At 35.5% G+C, this 22103-nt stretch overlaps 1 protein-coding gene across 2 annotated transcripts in view; it reads left to right on the forward strand.

Moving 5' to 3' along the window:
* The window catches only part of LOC126762449 (uncharacterized), a 122707-nt gene that overhangs the window by 41230 nt on the left and 59374 nt on the right, over positions 1–22103 (forward strand). The window lies entirely within an intron of this gene.

The raw sequence follows: 22103 nt of genomic DNA on the forward strand, positions 1-22103 counted from the left end.
TCTTGTGAACAGCTACCTAACCAAGGCCGGCATCCCAACGCTTCCGCAGCCTCCCTACAGCACAGATGTGGTCTCCGGACATTTTTTAGTTTCTTTACCTGAAAAGGCCGACGAAAGGCAAACATTTTCAAACGACAGAGGGGATCCAAGCAGCATGCACTTCGGCTCCAAAGGCTATTCCAGAGAATGCCTTCCGTGGCGCCGATCAAGTGTAACCGTTCCTTCTCCGCATGGTCTTTCCAACGGAGGGGAGATCTTCCTCTGCTTCCAACGGCGTCGAATACTTATAGAGCTGGAGTGTTTTCGTCCATACGTACGACATAACCTAGCCAGCGCAGCCGCTGTCTCTTGATTCGCTGAACTATGTCAATATTGTCGTATATCTCATACAACTCATCATTCCATCAACTGCGGTATTCGCCACTGCCAATGCGCAAAGGACTATAATTATTCCGCAAAACCTTCCCCTCGAAAACTCGTAATGCCGACTCGTCAGATGTTGTTATCGTCCATCTCCAGGTTCCATATGATTTTACTTTAGTCTTTGTTCTCAATTTTTACCTACTCAGTTCGAAGTAGGACCTGTTGGCAAGAGTTGTTCTGCAGTGGTTGTAGAGGCTGACGTTGTTGTTTGTGTTAATACTGGTTCCAAGATAGACGAAATTATCTACGACTTCGTAGTTATGATGTCAACAGTGATTTGCGTGCCAAGCAAAAATATATAATATAAAGTACCAATACTACCCTCAACTCCCATATTTTCCTGAAGAGCTTCTCGGACTTTGATTCTTGTAAGTTACAAGACTATAAAATTTTCGGTTACAACTGAACTTAGCCCTTCCTTACTTGTTAGTAATGTCATAGTCATTCAATAATTTATTAAATATTTTCAATGTCAGACTCCCTCGCAAATATTTTGAAAGTGCCCCTTGAAACGCTTTCACAAGACTGTAGATATTGTACGACATTAATAATGACTTACGCACGCAAATCTACATATTTTCGTAATTATTCGCATAATAAAAATAAATTTAAAATTTCGTACATGAAGAGTGTGGCGAAATAGCCACTGAGATTTCGCTATCTCCGAGCAATAATTCTAACACAAAATTCCTTTTTTTTTTTGTACTTGAATTTTGTTCCAATTTCAAGTTACAACACATTTACGCTTTCACACACTATGAATATGCGGACTTATGCTAACTTATGCATGTAAGCATTTATGTGGAAATGTTGCCACCTCCTCACCCTGCATATACCGGCTCATAGCTTCCATTAATTACAGCATTCGCCAACGACGCTATCACGTTGCGTCTGCTCCATTTCACGCCATTCACGGTATTCAAGGCATTGTCTTACCAGCGCTGCCACACAGATCGGCTGCCCTCTGCACCCCAACCGCCACCAATAAAAGCACCATCAAACCACCACACCTCCCGCTAACCATTGCATGGCAATTTGTTCAACGAAGAGTGAAGCGGGTGCTCGCATGTGCCACACGCACGCACACAGCCATAAAAGGCTAATAAAGCGTTCAGAGCCAGTTCCCGCTGCCAGTTCAACAGCGACTGTCAACTGCAAACACAGACACACACGCACACACACAAATACACATAATATATGTATATAATAGACGTCTGCATATATTTGCGGTTGATTCATGTGGGTGGCAGCGGAGAGGCGGCTTGTATTGTCTCTCATCAAATACGCGCACAATATTCTGGTCGACGAATTTTTTTTCGGGCTCACGCTCCCCAATTTTATTCTTGCATTTATCACTTGTTCTGAAGTGTAAATCTGTGAAGTTGCCTGCGAAGCGCGACGACCGTCGAAGCAGCCGCGTGAGCTGTGTGAAGGAACGCCGCATACCATCAGCGGCAGGGGTGTTGGCAGCAATAGGTGTGGGGATGGGTGCGGTGCGAGTGACGACTCGCGCACGCGAGATGTGTGCGTTGAGCTAACAGTAGGGGAGCTCCGTTGAGGCGCACGCACACGCGTCAGCACGCAATCGATGCTGTTGAAATTTAAAATTTATGCGAATTCAAATAACTGAACAACACTGGCGCTACGGAAGTGGGCTGGTGGGTGGCGGAAGGCTGTCTGAGGATATTAACAAGGAAATTTGTTTCGGTATTTTCAGAAGAGAGGATACAAAGGGGTTTTTGTCATTTATTTTTTTTTTTTTTGTTGGTACAACTACAACTTTCTGACCAGTTCCATATGTATATCGGGCCAATAATTCTACATGGTAGGGCCTTGTGACCATTTTTACCATATCCAAGTAGTTACTGTGAATCACATATAACGGTGTTCATTATCTTTTCGGCAGATAGAACAGTCTTCGCATTCTTCAAAGCAGATTCGTCGGGGCATGACCTCTGTTTCGAGTGGTCCTTGGTCTCTGGCGTATACCATTGGATCCATGTTTCTTCGATACTTCTTCGCCTTTGTCGCTCGAAATGCGGCACCTACCGCGACGACAGCTGTCACTATTTCAGAAAACGATGGACATCACCTTTCGAACAGATAAGACAGTCTTCGTCTTCTTCAGAACAAGTGCCTCAGGTGAAATCCACTGTTTTAAATATTGGATGCCTGTTTTGGTCTTTGTTGGTTCAACTTGTTGTTCGGAGGGCCACAACGCGAAAGCTTTCTCATGCCCAACGATAAATATGACCTTTTCGGACAATAAGACAGTCTTCACCTTCATCGGAACATGTTCCTCAGGTGAAGTCCACTGTTTTATTTACCATTGGATCCATGTTTTGGTCTTTAATGTTTCAACTTGCTGTTTAGAGTGCTACCCTGCGACAGCTGTTCCAAGCTCAATATTTCAGAAAACCATGGACCTCCCCTTTTCGTTAGATAAGACGGTCTTCGCATTTCTCGGACCAAGTTCCTCGGATGAAGTTCATTGTTTTGACTTTTTCTGAGCCTCTGATGTGTACCATTGGATCAATGTTTCGGTGTTTGATAGTCCCTCCAATCTCGCTTAAATTTTGCTTCAATGTTTTCCTAAAATTGAACTTGTTTCTTGGAGTGCCACCATTTCGGCAGCTTTCTTTAGATTTCGTGTCTGGTCTTCTGAGATATCTGTCTCACCTATCTCGTGTATTTACAATCCCCACTCGGGATAGAGAACTTTTGCCGCGTTATCCTCCGTATCAACACGGATGTGACCACGTCGAAACCCATTAAACCAAATTTTAACGGTCACTATCGAATAAGAAGTGCCATAGTATGCAGCACCCACACCTATTTGATATCATTGCGGGATTTCTCTTCCAAAATTCCAAAATCGAATCACCGATACTGCTCTTTCTTCTTCCTGAAATCTGCGGACCCTCCTGCTTTCCCATGCGCCCAAACCAAAAATAAGAGCACGATTCGGGTACAATTTTGATAATACCCGTCGTCCGATGGCGTGGCCAAGTACAAAAACCGCCCTGCAACTTTACCATAAAACAGATTGCCTTCTTAGGCAAAAAGAAAGTGTTCTTGGTATCTTTTAAAATTTCCACAATACCTACCTGAAAAAGAGAGCTAAATTTTAGCTAATTCGTCCTGAGAATTTTCGGAAAGAAACACTACTCTCGTTCCTGCTTATCACACCAGTTTTACGTTAGCTTGATTTTTTTCAGTACCATAAAAATATTGACAGAAAGTCTGGATTACTATGAAACAGCTCAGGGACCAATTTGGCTGACAAATTTTGATTCAACTGTAAAAAATACTCCACCAATAACTCAGATAGACCCCAATGGATCACATTATCTCAAGTTTTAAACCAGCCACTACTTGAAATATTTTTTCTCACCACCTCTCCCACTGCGCCTCTGTTTATTTTAATGGCAAACGGGCGCCGCTTCACTGTCACGCACTCACAATGCCTCTTTGCGCCAATTTACCTCTTCTCTAGGCGACTACACTCACGTCCTACGCCAGTGATTGCGATCGTTCACAAGTAAATAAAAGCGAAATGGCAGCCTAAAACAAAAGCAACTACAAAGTATGCGCATGTAAGCAAGTGCAAAGGTGAGAGGGGGACAATATAAAGCATGTCGGTTCATGTACCACCACACGGAAGTGAAATTGTGCGAAGCATATTTACGGGCGCAAAGGCCAACGCAACACAAAAGTCGTTGCTGCCGCCGCATGGTAAGCAGCCAACATAGCGGCCTTTGTAGTATCGCCGAAATTTGGTTAGACAATGTGGCTTATTAAAATTCTAAGCTTGTCGTCACAACAAACGCCGGCAACGCCAAATACACGGCGTGCGGATGGAGTGCACAAATATTTACACGTATCTAGTTAAAAATTCAAACTTTGCTGGTCTCGCATGAGCCGTGGCAGATCGCTGCCAAGTGATGCTGGTTGGCGGAATTTTCATGTAAGTGTGTGAGTTTGTAATTTATTTTCTGCGCGTCAGCTCACAATATTTTTGTTGTTGCTTATGAACTTTTATTATTTAAATTGTTTTTTTTTTTAATTTTTTTTCTCACACATGCACACAAACATACGCAAAAAATATAATTGCTTGTGTAATTTAGCGCTCGTGTGTGTTTTTTTTATTATTTTATAATGTTTTTCAGCAACAAAAAGATATGTAAATATTTAACTTTTCATTTAATTCATCAACGCAATTCTCTTGTGTGGCACAAATTTAAATTAAATTCACCATAAAACCGAAATAAGTTAAAAATGAAAAGTTTCTTCTGGCGTGCCGAAAGTGTGGTTAGAATGAACTTGAATACTTGTGGGCTGGTTGCTGATTAAAATCACTTAACTTTGCTTAACTTTAAACAAAATACAACAAAACATTTGAAGCGCGCTTGTGGAAGTGCTTTGAAGCTTTTTTTATTTCGCTTTAATGCGTCATTCGCAGCATGCCAGGCAAGTCCTGCTTTGGCTATTGAATCCTTGCTTGCTCCATAGCATTTATTTTCAGAAATGTTGGCTACATTTATATGTCTACATATATGCTATATGCACACACTCACATAAGTACAGTTTTTATGGTATATATACATATATATAGTATATATGTTATAAATATATACATATACATTGCCCTTTTTATCAAATACTTTGTAATTAATTACTTTTTTCTGGCTTCTTCGTTTCTACATTTCTTTTATATCTCCCTTCTGCCTACAGATATGCATTTATTGTTGCATACTTACATGCGCACTAACAGTTATATTCACAATTTACTCGCTATCAACGACTCAATCGTTTGTAGACGTCTACCTCGCTCTCTAAAATGCTCATATCCTTTCTAGTTACTTTGTAACATTCAGTCTTTTATGAACTGACCTTTCGTGCAGTCATTTAACATAGCATACCCTTAGGCCATGTAAGTACATTTGAAAATTAAAGCTCTTGAATTGCTGCCGTTAAAATGGTTTTCTAGGAATCCTTTACATATGTAGACTTATATTTGAATTTAAAATTGTTTCATTTGCAACAACAAAATCATAGATTGATTTGATCTAAAGCAATCATTATAGGCGCTCAAAAGTATGCAATGAGTTTTTAAATTGCCTGAAAAATTATATTTATTGCGTTTATTTTTATTTCCTTCTTTTTTATATTTTCTGTATCTAATTGCCTTGAATTAATTACATTCAAATATTTTCTTTCATAACTTTAGTTTGGCCGGAGCGTTGACACAATTTTACTTTAATTTTTTCTTATAAAATTGTTGTAAAAATTTGTTATACATATTTGTAAATCAATTTTGATTAAAATAGACAAGATCTGATTCAGAAGTACTGCATATGTTCGATACTAATGCCATTTTGAGTATTAATAAAGCTAGCATAATACTTAGCAAGGCCTTTCCCAAGTCAAAAGGGTCTTCTTAAGTATATACATACGTAACACATTAAATTTGCTCCGTCCTAACCAAAAACACATCACATTTTTACTCCATTTCCATATACTTATTATAAGTCTCTGCTGGTATTTCCTTCACTGCCTTCAGCGAATTCTGGTTGTTTCTGTTTCGACTAATTTTTGAAATATCATTCGCTAGAAAGTTGGACAGTTTCGTTAAAATATTCATAAGACCACATCTCGCACACTTCACAGCAATGATGCGTTTAATGAATGCGGGGTCCTCAGCTACGTTGTCAAGCATTTCTTTTGCGACCTCTACTCACGTCGTTTTTGCCAATAATAGCGGTATTTTGGTACGAGTTTAGCATTAATACACTTCATATCCAAAGCATTAGACAAAATGTGTGAAGTCCATCCATAATAGATGTTGAGATCCTCTGCTATCTATCTGATATTAACCATCTATCTCGGTAGATGGACGACTCGCATGGGGCCAGTTTTCGAAGACTTCACGAATTCCTTCACTAAATGCTTTGTGATACTGAAATACGTCTGTTCGTGAAAAAGAGGACTCCCCAAAATATTTCAGCAAAATTTTTGACAATTCCGTAGTCCCATAGAAAGGCACTTAAAGAACATAAAAATCAATGGAAAAGTCATCATTTTCTTCTGCAACGAATAAAAACGAAGCGTCAAAAATATCGTAAAGAATATTATTTTTACTTTTTATCATAAAGGTCTTAAATTCTGGAAAGACAATTTACGGAGTTTTCATCGCGATGATTCATATTCACAATTATCTTTAATTTTAACAAAATGTTTAACATAACATGAGACGGAAGCCTTTATTGAGCGACCTTATTTGCTTCATGCGACATTTTGCTGTATCCGAAATACAAATACCGGAAATATGCTACCGGAAACGTTCAAACAATACTTAGATACCTTAAAATTAATTCCTGAAACTGCAATAAAAATTAAGGTTCTAAACCGCAAACCTCAGCATTAAGTAATAGGTTCCTTCTTAAAGAACTAATTTATATTTAGTATGATTCTGTCTCCACAAATTTTATCAACCCATCGGAAGCTTGAAGTAGGAACAGAGGCTTGAACATTAACGATAACGACAGGGCGATCCAAAAAGGATATTCAACTCATTCTGAATTAAACAAAGGAACAATGGAATCTTCTTTTTTTATAATTTTCCCTCATTAATGAAAAAGATATATTCATTTTAAGACGATTAGAGCATTATCGCACAGTTAATCAATGGTTTCACTTTAAAAAAGTTCTTTGCCGCTTTTGGAGTAACTTCCTGTCATAATTTGCATTCTCAGTTATTTATTGTTATTGTTGTTATACTAACTCACACGCACAAACATAAGCACACTTGTTCATTATAATATGTTATTCAATCATCCATTACACTCAATTCTAAACCAATTATTTTAATACTACAGTTCACTGATATGTTTGTATTTGTGTATGAGTACTTGTATGTATTTATGCAGGAAAACAATGAATACGTAAAATACTACAATATTTCTAAGCAATTATTATAATTATATAAATGCAAATATCGACAGCAGTCATCTAATTGAAATTCAACGATGCAGAAGCTTTTATATGCAATGATGCAAAGTGTAGGCAGCGGTTCCCAAACTAGTTGAACGAATTGTTTAAATATCAAAATTCAAATGAATTTTTTTTTGGTGCAACATTTCGTAGAGGATGTAATTATAAATCTGTGAATTTGTATTTTTTTCATAATGTTAAAAATTTGAGCTTCGAGGATACTTTTTTTCTCGTTATTCAAAAAAAGTAAAAATTTTGTACATAGACATTTTTGAATAACAATAGTCTTAAATAATGTAGACACCTGTTGGATATCTCATATTTTTTCCATCTCTTGTCGACCGTAAACATTTCATTATGTGGTGTATTTACATAAAACATTTTTGAGGTTAGTTAACTAGTTTTGGTGTTTAAAAATGTTTCCCAATTCAGTTCTTCTTAGTTTTCCTTAGTAGTAGAATAGTTACAGAACAAAAAATTAATTTTTTAACAGCAAAAACTTATTTTTCACAAGTTTTATATAAATTAAGTTCATCAACAATTTTCGAAAACTTCCAAAAAAAATTATAAAAAATGGTATTTAATTTTTTTAATTTCATTAAATAAACTTATTTTATTTCTCATTATTTTTAATTAATTAAATAAATACTTTTTAAATCATTTATTTTTTTTGTGCATTTTTCTGCAAATGTTATTTTTTTATTTACTCATTATTTTTAAGTAATTAAATTTTTTATTTATTATTTTTTAATATGTACAATAAATATCTTTTGTAATTCATTATTATTTAATTAAATTTTTATTTTTAGTCATCTTTTAGAAAATGTTAATAATAAAATTAATAATTACATTATTTTTAATAATTGAAAATTTTAATTCAGTTTTAATTTTATTAAATATGTATTTTTTTTAAATTAATTATCTTTCAATTAAATTTTTAATTTCAATATTTTTTTTCGAAAAATGTTAATTTTGTTATTCATTATTTTGAAGAAATAAAATATTTAATTAATTTTTAATACTTTATAAGTTTAATTAATTTTATTCAATATATATTTCTTACTTAATTATGTGTTAATTAAATTTTTATTTTTAATAATTTTTTCTGAAAACGTTTATTTTATTATTCATTATTTTTAAGAAAATTTTAATTAATTTTTAATTTTTTTAAATATATATTTTTTTGAAATGAATTATTGTTTAATTAAATTTATGTTTTTAGGATTTTTTCTGAAGGTGTTAATTTTACTACTCATTATTTTTAAGAAATTAAATATTTAATTATTTTTTATTATATTTGAATTTTTTATTTAACTAAGGTTTTATTTTTACTAATTTTTTTGAAATTTAAAAAAAAAAATTAGAATTAACATTATTTTTAATAAATGAAATATTTAGTTAATTTTTAATTAAAATAAATATATTATATATTTTTTAATCAATTATATTTTAATTAAATTTTTATTTTTAATAATTTTTTCCGAAATAATAATTAATAATTTTAAATAAAATTTGTATTATTAATAATTATATCTTAAAGTGTTAGTTCTATAATTTTCTCGTTATTTTTATTTTTACCTTTTCAATAATATAAAGGGAAGTAAGAGCTAAAATTGGTTATGAAAAAATATATGTATACCTTTAAATATTTATCTCAGAATTTTAAATTAATTGTTTTCTAACTTCCTTCCTCTCATTGGTTTTTCGTAACCTCAAATAAATTTTCACACGAATCACTGAGCCCGTTTGTGCCAACCTGACCCAGTAGCATTGCTTATAAAGCCTTTACAAGTTCGCTTGTACACATATACATACATACAAAACGCATTCCTATGCTGTAATTGCAAATAAGTTGAAATAATAGGATAACAGCAGAAGATAATGACAGGAAAACAAAAAACGAAAGCAACAATTGTTACAACAACACTAGTGTAAACAAGTACTCGAGGCAAATGCAAACTAAATGCATGTAAACAAAAAGTGATACCTAGCTATGTACATATGTGTGTGTGCAAGTGTTTGTTGAATTGTGAAGAAAAATCAACAAGAAAATTTCACTGTCAAGACACAAACTAAGTTGGTTTAATGATTGTCAGCGCGCTAGTGTAAGTGCTCAATTATAAAGAATACCGTAAAGTGCATGCAACACAGCAACGCTGCATAGCAACAACAAAATAACAACAATAACAAGCAATTGCGCTTTCAAAGCAACACTTTTTGAGGAAGACAGAGCAGCGCTTCCTCCCTCCCTCCTTTTGAAAGGAAGGAAGAGAGGCTTTCAAATTCCTAGAGAGAGTGCGGTGTGGGTGCGCTTACTTGTAGACGCATATAAAATTATGGTGCATTATATAAGCATGCATATAAGTATGTATGTATACAGTGCCACACTTGCCACCTAAAACGACTGAGTGTAACAGGAAACGGTTGACTATGATGCTGTGAGCAACCTGCAATCGGCGGAGAAGAGAGCGGTGCCAAATGGCGCTGAAGTTGATGAGACGACGGCAGATTGCCTTTGTAACGGTGAAGTGTAGCAAATTGTCATGCAACATTATTAACAGGATACTGCAGCAGGCAACGTGCAACGTGCGCGTGTCGCCTGAGCCGAGCCGTCAATGTAGCAAAACTAGCAATTATATTGATGCACATCACAGACGAAAATAGCGCTTGGAGAGCTGACGTAAAACCGTTGACGAGTAAGTAACCCAGACAACCCAGACAACAGCTGCAGCCAACAACAGCAACATTGCTTAGTGAAAGCGCAACTAGACGACAGTGTGGCAAGCACAAAAACAACAACACATTTACATAAGGCTGCCTATATACCTGTGATATTGAAGACTTGCCTTGTCTTACAACCTAAATTGCCGTTATATTTACGTAAGTTCCCATTGCTTTTGGCATCACCTCCTCCACTTGCGCTACTGTTGTTGCAACATTACTTTGCTGGCTTCAAATATATTCAATTACCTTTCGTCACGCGCACTTCCCTTTCATGCAACAACAAAAATAACAACAAAAATTTTATAGTAAGCGGCAGTTGGTTAAATTATTATTCAAATTGCTTGTTGCCGCAGCACATAACTGTTTATGCAGCCGGCTATTGTCATAATTAATAAAAGCCATTTGCATTGAGAGCTTCGAAAGATCACTTCGAAGGACTTAATCGGTACTGTAAGAGAAATAAAGGAAAAATGTGGTAAATCCGGGTGTTGAGCATATATACCTTTCTGGTTTTGAAAAACACCGTTATGTGGTACTCGTATTTATATAATGACGTGATCATCTATGAAGAAATATACGGAGCTTGAGCAACTCGTTTCACTTATATGTATCACGATTTTTCTTATAGAAAAGATGCACCATTCTTCTGACTATACAACAGCTGCAAAGAAGCGCAAAACGAAGACGGAAAATCACCCACGGAACTGAGAGTTCATCTCTCAAGTATGATTTTGATGGATCAATTTGTATGACAGATATATCCTTTTGTGGTGCGATACGGACGATTCTGACAAATTTGCAATTTCTTGAGGAGAAAAAGACGTGTGGAAAATTTCAGATCGATTTCACAAGAATTTGTCCTTCCTTTTCCAAGTGATGTCAGGTCCTTCTCCACCTGGTCATTCCAACGAAGTGGAGCTCTTCCTCTTCATCCACTGTCTCTTGATTCGCCGAACTATGTCAGTTGCGTCGTATATCTCGTACAGCTTATCGTTCCATAGGCTGCGCTATTAGTCGTTGCCAATGAGCAAAGGACCATAAATCTTCCGCAGAACCTTTCTCTAGAAAACTCGTAACGCTGATCATGCCTCTGAATCATATAGCAGAACGGGTATTATGAGTGGCTTGTAGAATTTGGTCTCTATGCGTCGAGAGAGGAATTTACTTCTCAATTGCCTACTCAGTCCGAAGTAGCACCTGTTGGTAAGAGTTGTTCTGCGTTGAATGTCGAGGCTGAAATTGTTGTTGGTGTTAATGCTGGTTCAAAGATAGACGAAATTATCTACGACTTTAAAGTTATGACTGTCAACAGTGACGTGTGAGCCAAGTCGCGAGTGCTTGTTAGATGACAGCAGTTATTTCGTCACTACCGGACCCATTTGCTTCACTTCTTTTTCCAACCTGGAGAAAGCAGAACTAACGGCGGGGTTGTTGAAGCCAATGATATCAATATCATCGTCGTACGCCAGGAGCTGTACACTCTTGTCGAAAACTGTACCTTCTCCATTCTAATCTGCAGATCGAATTATTTTCTCCAGAATTAGATCGAAGAAGTCGCACGATAGAGAGTCGCCTTATCTGAAAGCTCGTTTGATATCGAATGGCTCGAAGAGGTCCTTTAAAGGTTTACGCATATTACGTTACAAACTTCGCTGTAAATTTAATACCCGTAGTACCTGTTCAACCTCTGTTCACTGCAGAAATCTTTGACTCAATTAATATTTTAAATTTGAGACCAAGAATAGATTACAGGGTTAAAAAGCAAGTTTATATGGACATAAACCGAAGTCTGGATCCGAAAAACTAGGGTTATACGTGCTCAGAAACAGATTGTTCTTCTCTTTCTTAAAGAAGACAATACCAGTATAATAAACTTTGAAAAAAGGCTCAAAACTTTACTGCGCAGAAAAAGCGACTTTGCAGCAACCAAGCGAATAGGACTTTGTTGTGAACTCCATACATTTCGAGAGAAGCTACGGGAGTAAGGAAAAGGGGTGCAGTGAGCATTTTAGCATTTTCAGAGATGGATTGAAGTTAGGGGGGTAGTGAAGTTTTCTGGCGGGAGCTCTATATCAACTCTAGTTTCAGACTACCAGACCACTACAGCGTCTTTCAAGTGAAAGTAGCTGCCAATAGCAGTAGATATACTACAAGCTTCCTTCAGAGAGGTGTTCATTCACTCCGACGGCGCAGCGTCTGTACGGGCTTTGAGCTCTAAACTAGGCAAGGAGTGCATGACCTCATTAGCATTCCCATCAAGCTTCTTCTACATTAGTTTCGTATCGATGGTCACAGTGGAATTGCTGGAAACTGCAAAGCCCATGAGGGGACTAGGGAGGTTGGGGTCGAGTCGGTTCTCCGATGTCTGCTTGCGTTCTCGCGTTAGACCTTTGGACCTCCAGTGAGCTCATCAAGTGGTGGTCAACAATCAGAACGCTGATAGACTCAAAACCATTCGCTGATCTATGAGGCACTGGTGATCAACTTTTGAAGAGTTTATGTGTAACAAACGGACGAACTTCTGGCCAAATGAGATTCATCGATTTAACCACGATGTAACCTAACCTAAGCTGGTTGCGATTTGTGCAGGCAGGCCATGGAACGTTTGAGATTAGATTTACTGAGATTTTGTGTTAGTTAAACAGATGAGTTTTTAAAAGATTAAATAATTTAGGTATAGAAATTAGATTTCAATGAGTAATAACTCTTCGAAATGTAAAAAAAGAAGGAGTTCGGGCTCTCACGCAATTCTTTATACGAACATCTTTAAAACATTAAAAGCATCAATTCGAAGTCTATATGATCCGACGCTTATTCTGAAATCGGTTTCTTAACGTAGTACATCACTATTCGTCTTTTCTCGACCGAAAAAAATATTGTATGTTCAAAACATTCATAAATTTTTCAAAGATAATGAGGAAAGATACGCAGTAATTGAAATTTTTTAAAGGGAATTGAAATAAAATTTTGTGCTTGAAAATTTTTAATTTTGAAAAATAAAGTTTTGAAAAAAAATGTTTGAAAAGTAAAATTTTTGAAATATGTTTTTGAGAAACAAAACTTTTCGAAAAATACTATATTTGAAAAATACAATAAAAAAAAATTAAAAAATGAGAATTTTTGAAAAATTAAGTTTTTGAAAAAAAATTGTAACGAAAATATAATTAGGGTTTTCACAAGTCTCATAAAGTTATAAGTTATAACGATTCGAAAACATAGCATTGAGAATAGTAAATGTGTAAACTCATTTTTGTATGAAATCCAACAACAATTTTTTTAAACAAGTGTAAAAATGTATGATTTTACGATTTTACGATGCTTTACGACGGGTTGTGAGTACCCCAAATATTATAAATTATAGAAAAAAGTAAAAAAAAAAAAATTGTGAAAAACTCATATTACGTCAACAAGAACAATTTCAACAATTATTTTATTTTCGATTTGACGAATATCTTTTACCACAGAATAGATCTCTCACAAATGCTTTTTGTAACGTTGTTGTACTATACAACAACTCCATGATCATTAAAAAGATATTTAGAATTTAAATAAGTACAGCGTATGGGAAACAGACAGATTTATTTCTATGGAGAGGAACATGCAACAGACACTGGAGGAGCAAACAAACACACCAACAACATGCATATGTGCCACAAATCTAGACAGTCTGACACAAAAACGAATAACAGGCAGACGCTGACACATCTATGGAGCGTAATTCAAGCGCCACGGCCATATATCAATTCACACCAATTTTATTTTACGAGCGTGCAACACAAGAAACAACATGCCCCCACATGCTTACAGATACATATGTAGGCATAAATGCAATAAGGCAGACACATATTCATATATTTGTATACAAAGCGTTTAATTGAATTAAAATAGAAGCTATACGTGTGTGTATGTATGTATGTATGTTTGTGGATGGAGCTCATGGAGCCGAAAGAACTGTTTCAAGTAAAGCATTATTAATAGCAGACGTTGCACGCGTAACACCCACTCCATTTTTCAAGTGCACACACACACACGCACAGAGAGACATTTGCATACCATTCCATGTGTGCGTGCGTCGTGTTAAAGCACCGTACGCGCTTGTAATTGGGGGTTTGAGGCGACAAAGTTAATAAAGCATTTAACGTGCCACATCTGGTGCGCAAATGTTGCGATAAAGCAGCTACAGCCATAATGATCGCTCCACAAAAACATACTTGTATATTGTACAAAGAGAAGAAAAATTAAAAAAGCATCATAAAAATGTTGAAAAGAAAGCAGTTACAAAAACAAATAAAAGCGCAGCATTTGGCAGTGGCAATGAAGCAGCGCTGTTAATAATAAAATCTGTGCATCTGTGGCACAAATGTGTGGCACAGACGCGCTACATCAGCAGCTGCTGGAGATTTACTTCACATTTTTTATTATTTTTTTTTTTTTGTTTGCATACAATAATTTTAGTGGCGGAATTTCATGCCACAAAGCATATTCACATATGCAACCATGCCACAACTGAGCGCTTTCATTATTCAATTAATATAAAGTGAATAAGCGGCATAATAATAAAATGCATAAATTTGAAAAGAAAATGTGTGGAAATATTGATTTTATGGAGTCGAAGTTGTACTGTGGGGTCAGTCGAATACACAATTTGTTGAAAACTCCTATAGGTTTAGGTATTAAATCCGATTTTTTTAAGTAAAGAAAAAGACGATTCCAAAAAATTTTAAAAATTGTTCGGAAAAAAGAAAAGAGAAGAAGAAAAGGAAAAAGCGTTCACTTCTGCTGCATAACATTTCAAAGGAAAAGTCCATGGCCTATCATCGTAAAACCCGTTTTTTGACAAAATTTGTCTTTTTTTATTCAACAAAACGGGTCTTTCAATAAAAGCGCTACAAAAGTTTTTTTTAAATAAAACAAAAACAGCTTGGGATATCAACGAAATTCTTTATTCCTATGAAAGTACATTCGATGCCATTGTGTATGGAACTCGATTTCTTTTGCATAGCCACCGCGGGCACGCTTGCAGAAGTCCAGACGCTGAACCCAATTTTCGACGGTTTCAAGCATAAATCGGCCGATACTGCTGCAATTTCACGTTCGATATTCGTACGAAGTTCATCAATCGTCGCTGGCTTGTTGGCATAGACCATAGACTTGACGCAGCCCAACAAGAAATAGTCTAATGGCGTCAAATCGCACGACCGAAGCGGCCAATTGAGTGAGCCATTTCGTGAGATAATACGTTGTGACATTCGCTGTGTGGCTTGTGGCACCGTCTTGTTGGAACCATATATTATACAAGTCCATATCATCCAATTCGGGCTGCAAATATTCAGTTATCATTGAGCGGTAGCGATTCCCATTCACAGTAACGTGCCGGTTTTGATCGTCACGCAATGACGCCGCCGGCCCATAAACCGCACCAAACCTTAATTTTTTCAGGATGCAATGGTGACTCATGGAGTACATGTGGATTGCTGCCTGACCAATAACGCATATTTTGCTTATTGACGAAGCTATTCAGCCAGAAATGAGCCTCATCGCAGATGATTTTCGAAGATGATTTTTCGATGAAAATCCGGTTCATTTTCAAACTCAGCCCAATTCACGAACATACGTCGATTCTGGTGATCAAGCGGCTTCAGTTCTTGCGTCAATTTGATCTTGTAAGGATGTAGGCCAAGATCTTTTCCCAAAATTCACCTTAACGACGTCACAGAGATGCCCAACGCTTGAGAACGACGTGTGAGAGACTGATTCGGGTCTTCCTCAATTGATGCGCTAGCGGCAGCAATATTCTCGACACTATGGGCACTTCTTTGTTCTTTCATTTTGTACTGTGCCTGTGGATTCAAATTTTTTCACTAGAGGCTTAATTGTTGATCTGATAAATTGGACGTAGCGCCCTTAAAGTTTAGGCTAGAGGCTCTGAATTTCGGTAGTAAATTTTAATAATTTTGACTCGTTGTTGGATCGTATATCTTTACATAATGTTATGAACTGAACTTACTGAAGAGAAATGTCAAAACAACGTTAAAAAGTTTGGCGTCGTTTGCTGTCCCTATCGGTCTACATTTGTAGCATTCTTATTGAAAAGCCCATTACATTATCGAAATAAGGGAAAGAATAGATTATATCGTCATTTAAGAAATTTTGGATATAAACTAAAATATTTTCTGCCTACTTAATTCTTCAGTGCTGGAATTATACATACATTTTCTGATTTTATTTTCAAAATTATCGGAGAAGTGACGAAATAAAGATTTTCATTATTAGAAAATAATGTAAATAAACTGACTTTAAAAATATGAAAGATACTTATTTAGTATTCTCTCTCAATTGGTAAGGTTTTAAGCAGTCACAAATATTTTCGGATATTAACAAAACTTTATTATAAATAAGATACACAGTTTTATAAAATTTAGTGAGATATCTCTTATACTGACATTTTGATTGCAATATACTATAAATAAAAAGGAAAGCATATTCGTTCTGAAAAACCTTAGGTTTGGCATACGTATGGAAGAGAATATTTTCCATTTTCGGCGCTAGGCATAAAGATCAGACCCAATTATATAATATTTTTCAATTGTTGTTGAATATATGAGAAGTATGTTTGGATTAAGGTCTTGAATGCTATATATTAAGTATAGGGCAACTAAAATGAAGCATAGACGGCGTGTATCCAGTTTTGAATAAGAGTTGCATAGAGTATGGAGAGTACTTAGTCTTAATGTAAGTAACATTCCTCTGCCGAAATCTGGTCATTAGGCGAACGACGCTTATATACCCTAATGGAAAATATTTTAAGGATGCAAAAATAAACTTTAATATGCGCGCTCTAAACTCATATATATTGTGACAAAAAACACATGGAAATTGTCAACCAATTAATTTACAGCAGCTGCTTAAGTCGATAAACCTCAGTAGTGCGTTGCGGTTTTTACAATGGATAAAAAATCGAGCAAACAATTTGTCTCAAATTTTCTATTTCTAACCAAAATTCGTGGGCGGAATCGTTGAGAATGTTGGAAAAAGCTAACGATGATTCAGATTTATCAAAAACAAAGCCTTCACCATAAATACTTTGGTCTATCTATCCAACCCAGAGGTTAAGTACAATAGTACTAACTAAAAAATAACACACGGACCAGCTTAATAATAACTAGTTGGGCAGAAAAAAAAAAAAAAAGCTTAAAACCATATCTTAAAGGCACCTTTATTCAGCATTAAGCGTTTCTTTAATACTAATTCGTTATTGTTATCTATCTGTCAAATCACCCTCGTAGATTTCAAAAGACTTTAAGCTGCTTATCGTAAGCAGATAGACACACGTATCAATGTGTCAATTAAGTTTGTTTTCTTTACAAAAGGTTCCAATTTAAAACTTTGCCTAAAATTACAACAACAAAATTTGTGCAATGTCCACTTATGACCTTCGGAGCATTTGAGTTTGCGATCTTTTTGCTGTAAAGGGTTATTGTCCTTTAAGGATTTGTCACACGCCACTAAAAGCTCCCAAATATTGTCCAAATCTGAAAGAGAACATAGCAAAAAGGTAACCGAACAAAGTTTTTCTATTAGCATACAAGCTTGAGCTGTTTTGGTATTAAATTGTTAGGTAACTGGATGAATTTCACAAATTTTCCGGATTTTGTCACTTTTTTCTCTCTTCGTTTGTGTCTGCTCTTTCAATTCCATGCCAGCAATTTCAGTCGAACAACGCAAACAAATCAGTTGCAAATAACTGGACAAAGAAAGCAACTAAAAGTAAAAAGAAAGTAAAGTTTTTTCCAACAAAACACAACAACAACAAAGACATTTTTGCATTGTGTTGAAAATAATAAATTTTACGTTATCAGGCAGGGCAAGTTTTTTTGTGCCACGGCACCACTTTTTGCAACACATACATATGTAGTTGTTGCAAGGGCATTTTCAAGTGTGTGTGTATATATATGTGTGTGTGTTTGTATCTACAAATAGTTAAACAATCGGCAAATATAACAATGTGTATGCTCTTTATCCACACTTTGTTGGCATTTATTTGCATATTTGTTGCACAAAGTCTGCCAGCAGAAATAAATAGAATAATGTAATGCATTTGAATATAAATAAATTCAGTGAAAATGGCGGAAGAATCGGTAGACAGCAAAGAAAAAATGTGTAAAAATGTGAAATCACAATAGAATTGTACGGAAACACGAAGCCAAGGCAGAGAAAAATATATGAAATTAGCATGAGGATGTGGGTGTGTGTATATAAATATATGTATGTAAATATATGTTTGTGTGAGTATGTATGTAGGTATGGGTTACAAGGCTCCTAAGTAAATGCATTCACTAGCACTCACACACACAAGAATACACAGAAACACACATATACACATACATTTGCACACTCCTAATATATTCCGTAACATTTCCGTTATCATCTCTCTCGCTGTATTCTTTCCATTTTCTTATTTGTGTACGCTCTGCTCTTCTGGTCATTTCTAAATCTAATTTTACATACATTTCATGCCGTTTTTATTGTAGCCATACACTTCATTTCCTTTTTCCAGTTCGTCGCATTTTTTCTTTCGCCTATTTTTTGCTTTTGTTGTTGCAAGTAAAAATATTACCAGCATCACATTTACTACTACCGAACTACCGTTACTCCCGCAATTTGTGGGTGTAACTCAGCGACATGCGCCAATGCATTTAAAGCACAAATACTAACTTTATATTGCCTACTTGTAGGCGCATTGCACTATTTGCTTTGCCGATTGTTTGCTTGCAACAGAATGCAGCATGAATGGCCATTTCCATTTACACTTGAATGGTTTTTAGTGCCAATACATACGTTCTTTTTATATGTATGCAACCGAACAGCGAAATTAAAATGCATATTTATATATGTATGTATTAGTAATAATATTTGTACATATACGCACACAATAACAGTTGTAGGATGCTGTATTTACAATCGAGTATATAGTATAAAATTTAGTTGCCCACTTTGTTGCCTTGTTGCACTGCATTCAGAAAGGCGCGTATTTATTACTTTCTCAATCATGTACACATGTCAAGTTAGTGTTCGGAATCCCGAATTCTACGCGGCTTCAGACTGCAAGGACTTTTGAGTTTCACACATTTATTATACTTAATTACAAATATGAGTAAATAAAAAAAATTAAAATGTCATATAACAAATATTTGGTAGAGTAAATAAATAATTTCGGGATCCCGAAATTTTCATAAAATATTAAATGCGTTTATTTTATATAATTTCAAATGTGAGTTCCATTAAAAGCTAAATTTGATATTAAAAATGTTGGTATTTAAATTGATATGTAAATAATTTCGGGATCTCGAAGTTTGCGAATATATCAAAAGTTTATTTCTTTCACTTAATGCTCTTATGTAAGTTTACTGAAGCCTTAAACTACATTTGAAATTTTTCGGGATTGTATATGAATAATTTCGGGATCCCGAAATTTTCAAAAATATTCCATTTACATGTTTTTAATTAAAATTCAGTTTAGAAATGTAATAATGACAAAATAAATTGAGTAGAGGCAAATTTTAAGGGCTAGCCCCTGAATGTAGGCAACGTTTATACCTAGTTAATATAATATACATACATATGTATGTATGCAATATAATAAGACTAGAAAGTATTTATTAATACAATTAATGTGAAGTCATCTTATTTATACTAAATTTTAGCGGATAGAAAGCGGTTTGTAGCAGCGCATTATTTCAGAATTAAAAAAACATTATATGTGACCTGGTCTACGAAAAGGGAGCTAACGTGCGAAAACTAGTTTTCTGGGAAACAGCTGTTAAACTCGTTTCGTCAGTTTCCCGTTATCGTTATTTTTTGACACCTAAGCCCCCTTTTCGTAGACCAGGTCACATATACATATATAAAATCGGCAAATATACATACATACGTATCCAAAAGTAATTTCGTATATTATTTAAAAATATTGCAAGGTCAAAAATTTTACTTTGAGTGTGCTTAAGCCTCTGCATCCACGCTAAATTTCAAATTTTCCGTTGAATACAAAAATAAAAATAATATATTAATAAATCCCGAAAAATATCGGGATCCCGACAAATTAATTTTCCATAAAACCGAAATCTTAGCATTCACTAATTGAGCGCTAACTTTCCACTAAGCATTTCTGTTGAAAAAAAATTTTCATAAACCACGAATAATATCGGGATCCTGAAAAATAAATTTTTCTCTAAATATCGGGATCCCGAAAAAATACTTTTCTCATAAGCCCGGAAGACCGAAATGTTTGTATCCGCAAATTATGCGCTAAATAAAATTTCCAACCGTAAGCAGTTCCGTTGAATTATTAAAATATATATATAAACATATGTACATACATATGTAGGTACACATGTATATTAATAAATTCCGAAAAATATCGGGATCCCGAAATATAAATTTTCCTATAAAACCGAAATCCTTGCATACACTAAAATATTTCACATAACACTCCTCGCCGCCCACGTGCACTACACTTCTCATTTTATACATTGCCTACATCCAGGCGCACTACCATGAAATTCGCCGACTTCACTACCGTTCGCGTAGCAAGCCTTACATAACTCTGTTTATGGAAAATACTATTTTCTTGTTTCTTTTTCCTGCACTGTTATATTTAGTATTTGCCTGCGTTGATCGTTCAACCATCCGACATGCGCTCTATTGATGTTGCCACATGTGCAACATCATCAATGTGAAGAGGTAATGGCTGCTGAACGGCAACGTGATGCTTTTACAATTTACGGTGGGATGGTCAGCTGTACTCAGATGTATATTGTGAATTTGTATATTTTCTTTGGTTTTTGTAGGGAAATGAGTGCGTATGTGTTCATGTTCATGTGTGTGTGTGTAAAGAAGCTGTATACCTGCATATAAATACGTATATATACAAATGCACTTAAGTTGCTAATGGTGTTGTCCATCACTACCCTCACCTAAGCACCTCTCACGTAGCCACCTCACTCTTTTTCTCCTTCTCCGTATCTCCACCGCCCAACTTGCTTACTCCCCACTTTGACGCCATAAATCACAGCTCGGCGACAGTTTGTTGACTGTTATTGCCTTCAAATGAAAATATGCACTAGTAATATAACGGTTCTGCCGGCAACAATAACGCTTTAGTAACATCTTATAACAGCAACAACAACAAAAACGACAGCATAAGCGTATATTGCAATTGCATTTAACAACTACTTTCCGAGCTGTTACATTGTGATGACAGCATGAAAAATGCATTTATTAAAGTGCAAAATACATGGAGTGCACGCCAGCGTAGTGCGCAAGATGAATTCGCTTTCGGTTAAGCCTTCGTTGCTTGCTGAAAGAATTTCCATGCCACCTTAACGTTTTCGCAGAAATTGAGTAAAACTGAGAAAATAATCGCATGCTAGTGGAAAGACTTAAACTGTGGTGGCATGTAAATAAGCGTTAAGTAAGAAAAAAAATTTCGGGATCGGGATCAAGTTCGAGATTGGCTTCGAGATCGAATGGTTGCATGTGTATAAGAGTTAAACATTTTCGTAGTTAAAAAAAATTTCGGGATCGGGATGAAGTTCGAGACTGGCTTCGGGATCAAATGGTTGCATGTGTATAATCGTTAAGTATTTCCGTAGGTAAGAAAAACAAATTCGGTATCGGGATCAAGTTCGCGATTGGCTTCGGGATCGAATGTATACATGTGCATAAGCAATAAGTATTTTCGTAAGTAAAAAAAGAAAATCGGGATCGGGATGAAGTTCGAGATTGGCTTCGGGATCGAATGGTTGCATATAAGCGTTAAAGCATTTTCATAAGTAAGAAAACAAAATTTCGGGATCGGAATCAAGTTCGCGATTGGTTTCGGGATCGAATGTATGCATGTCCATAAGCAATAAGTATTTTTGTAAGTAAGAAAAAAATTTTCGGGATCGGGATCAAGTTCGAGA

The sequence above is a fragment of the Bactrocera neohumeralis genome, chromosome 6 (assembly GCF_024586455.1).
Source record: "Bactrocera neohumeralis isolate Rockhampton chromosome 6, APGP_CSIRO_Bneo_wtdbg2-racon-allhic-juicebox.fasta_v2, whole genome shotgun sequence".
NCBI lineage: Eukaryota > Metazoa > Arthropoda > Insecta > Diptera > Tephritidae > Bactrocera > Bactrocera neohumeralis.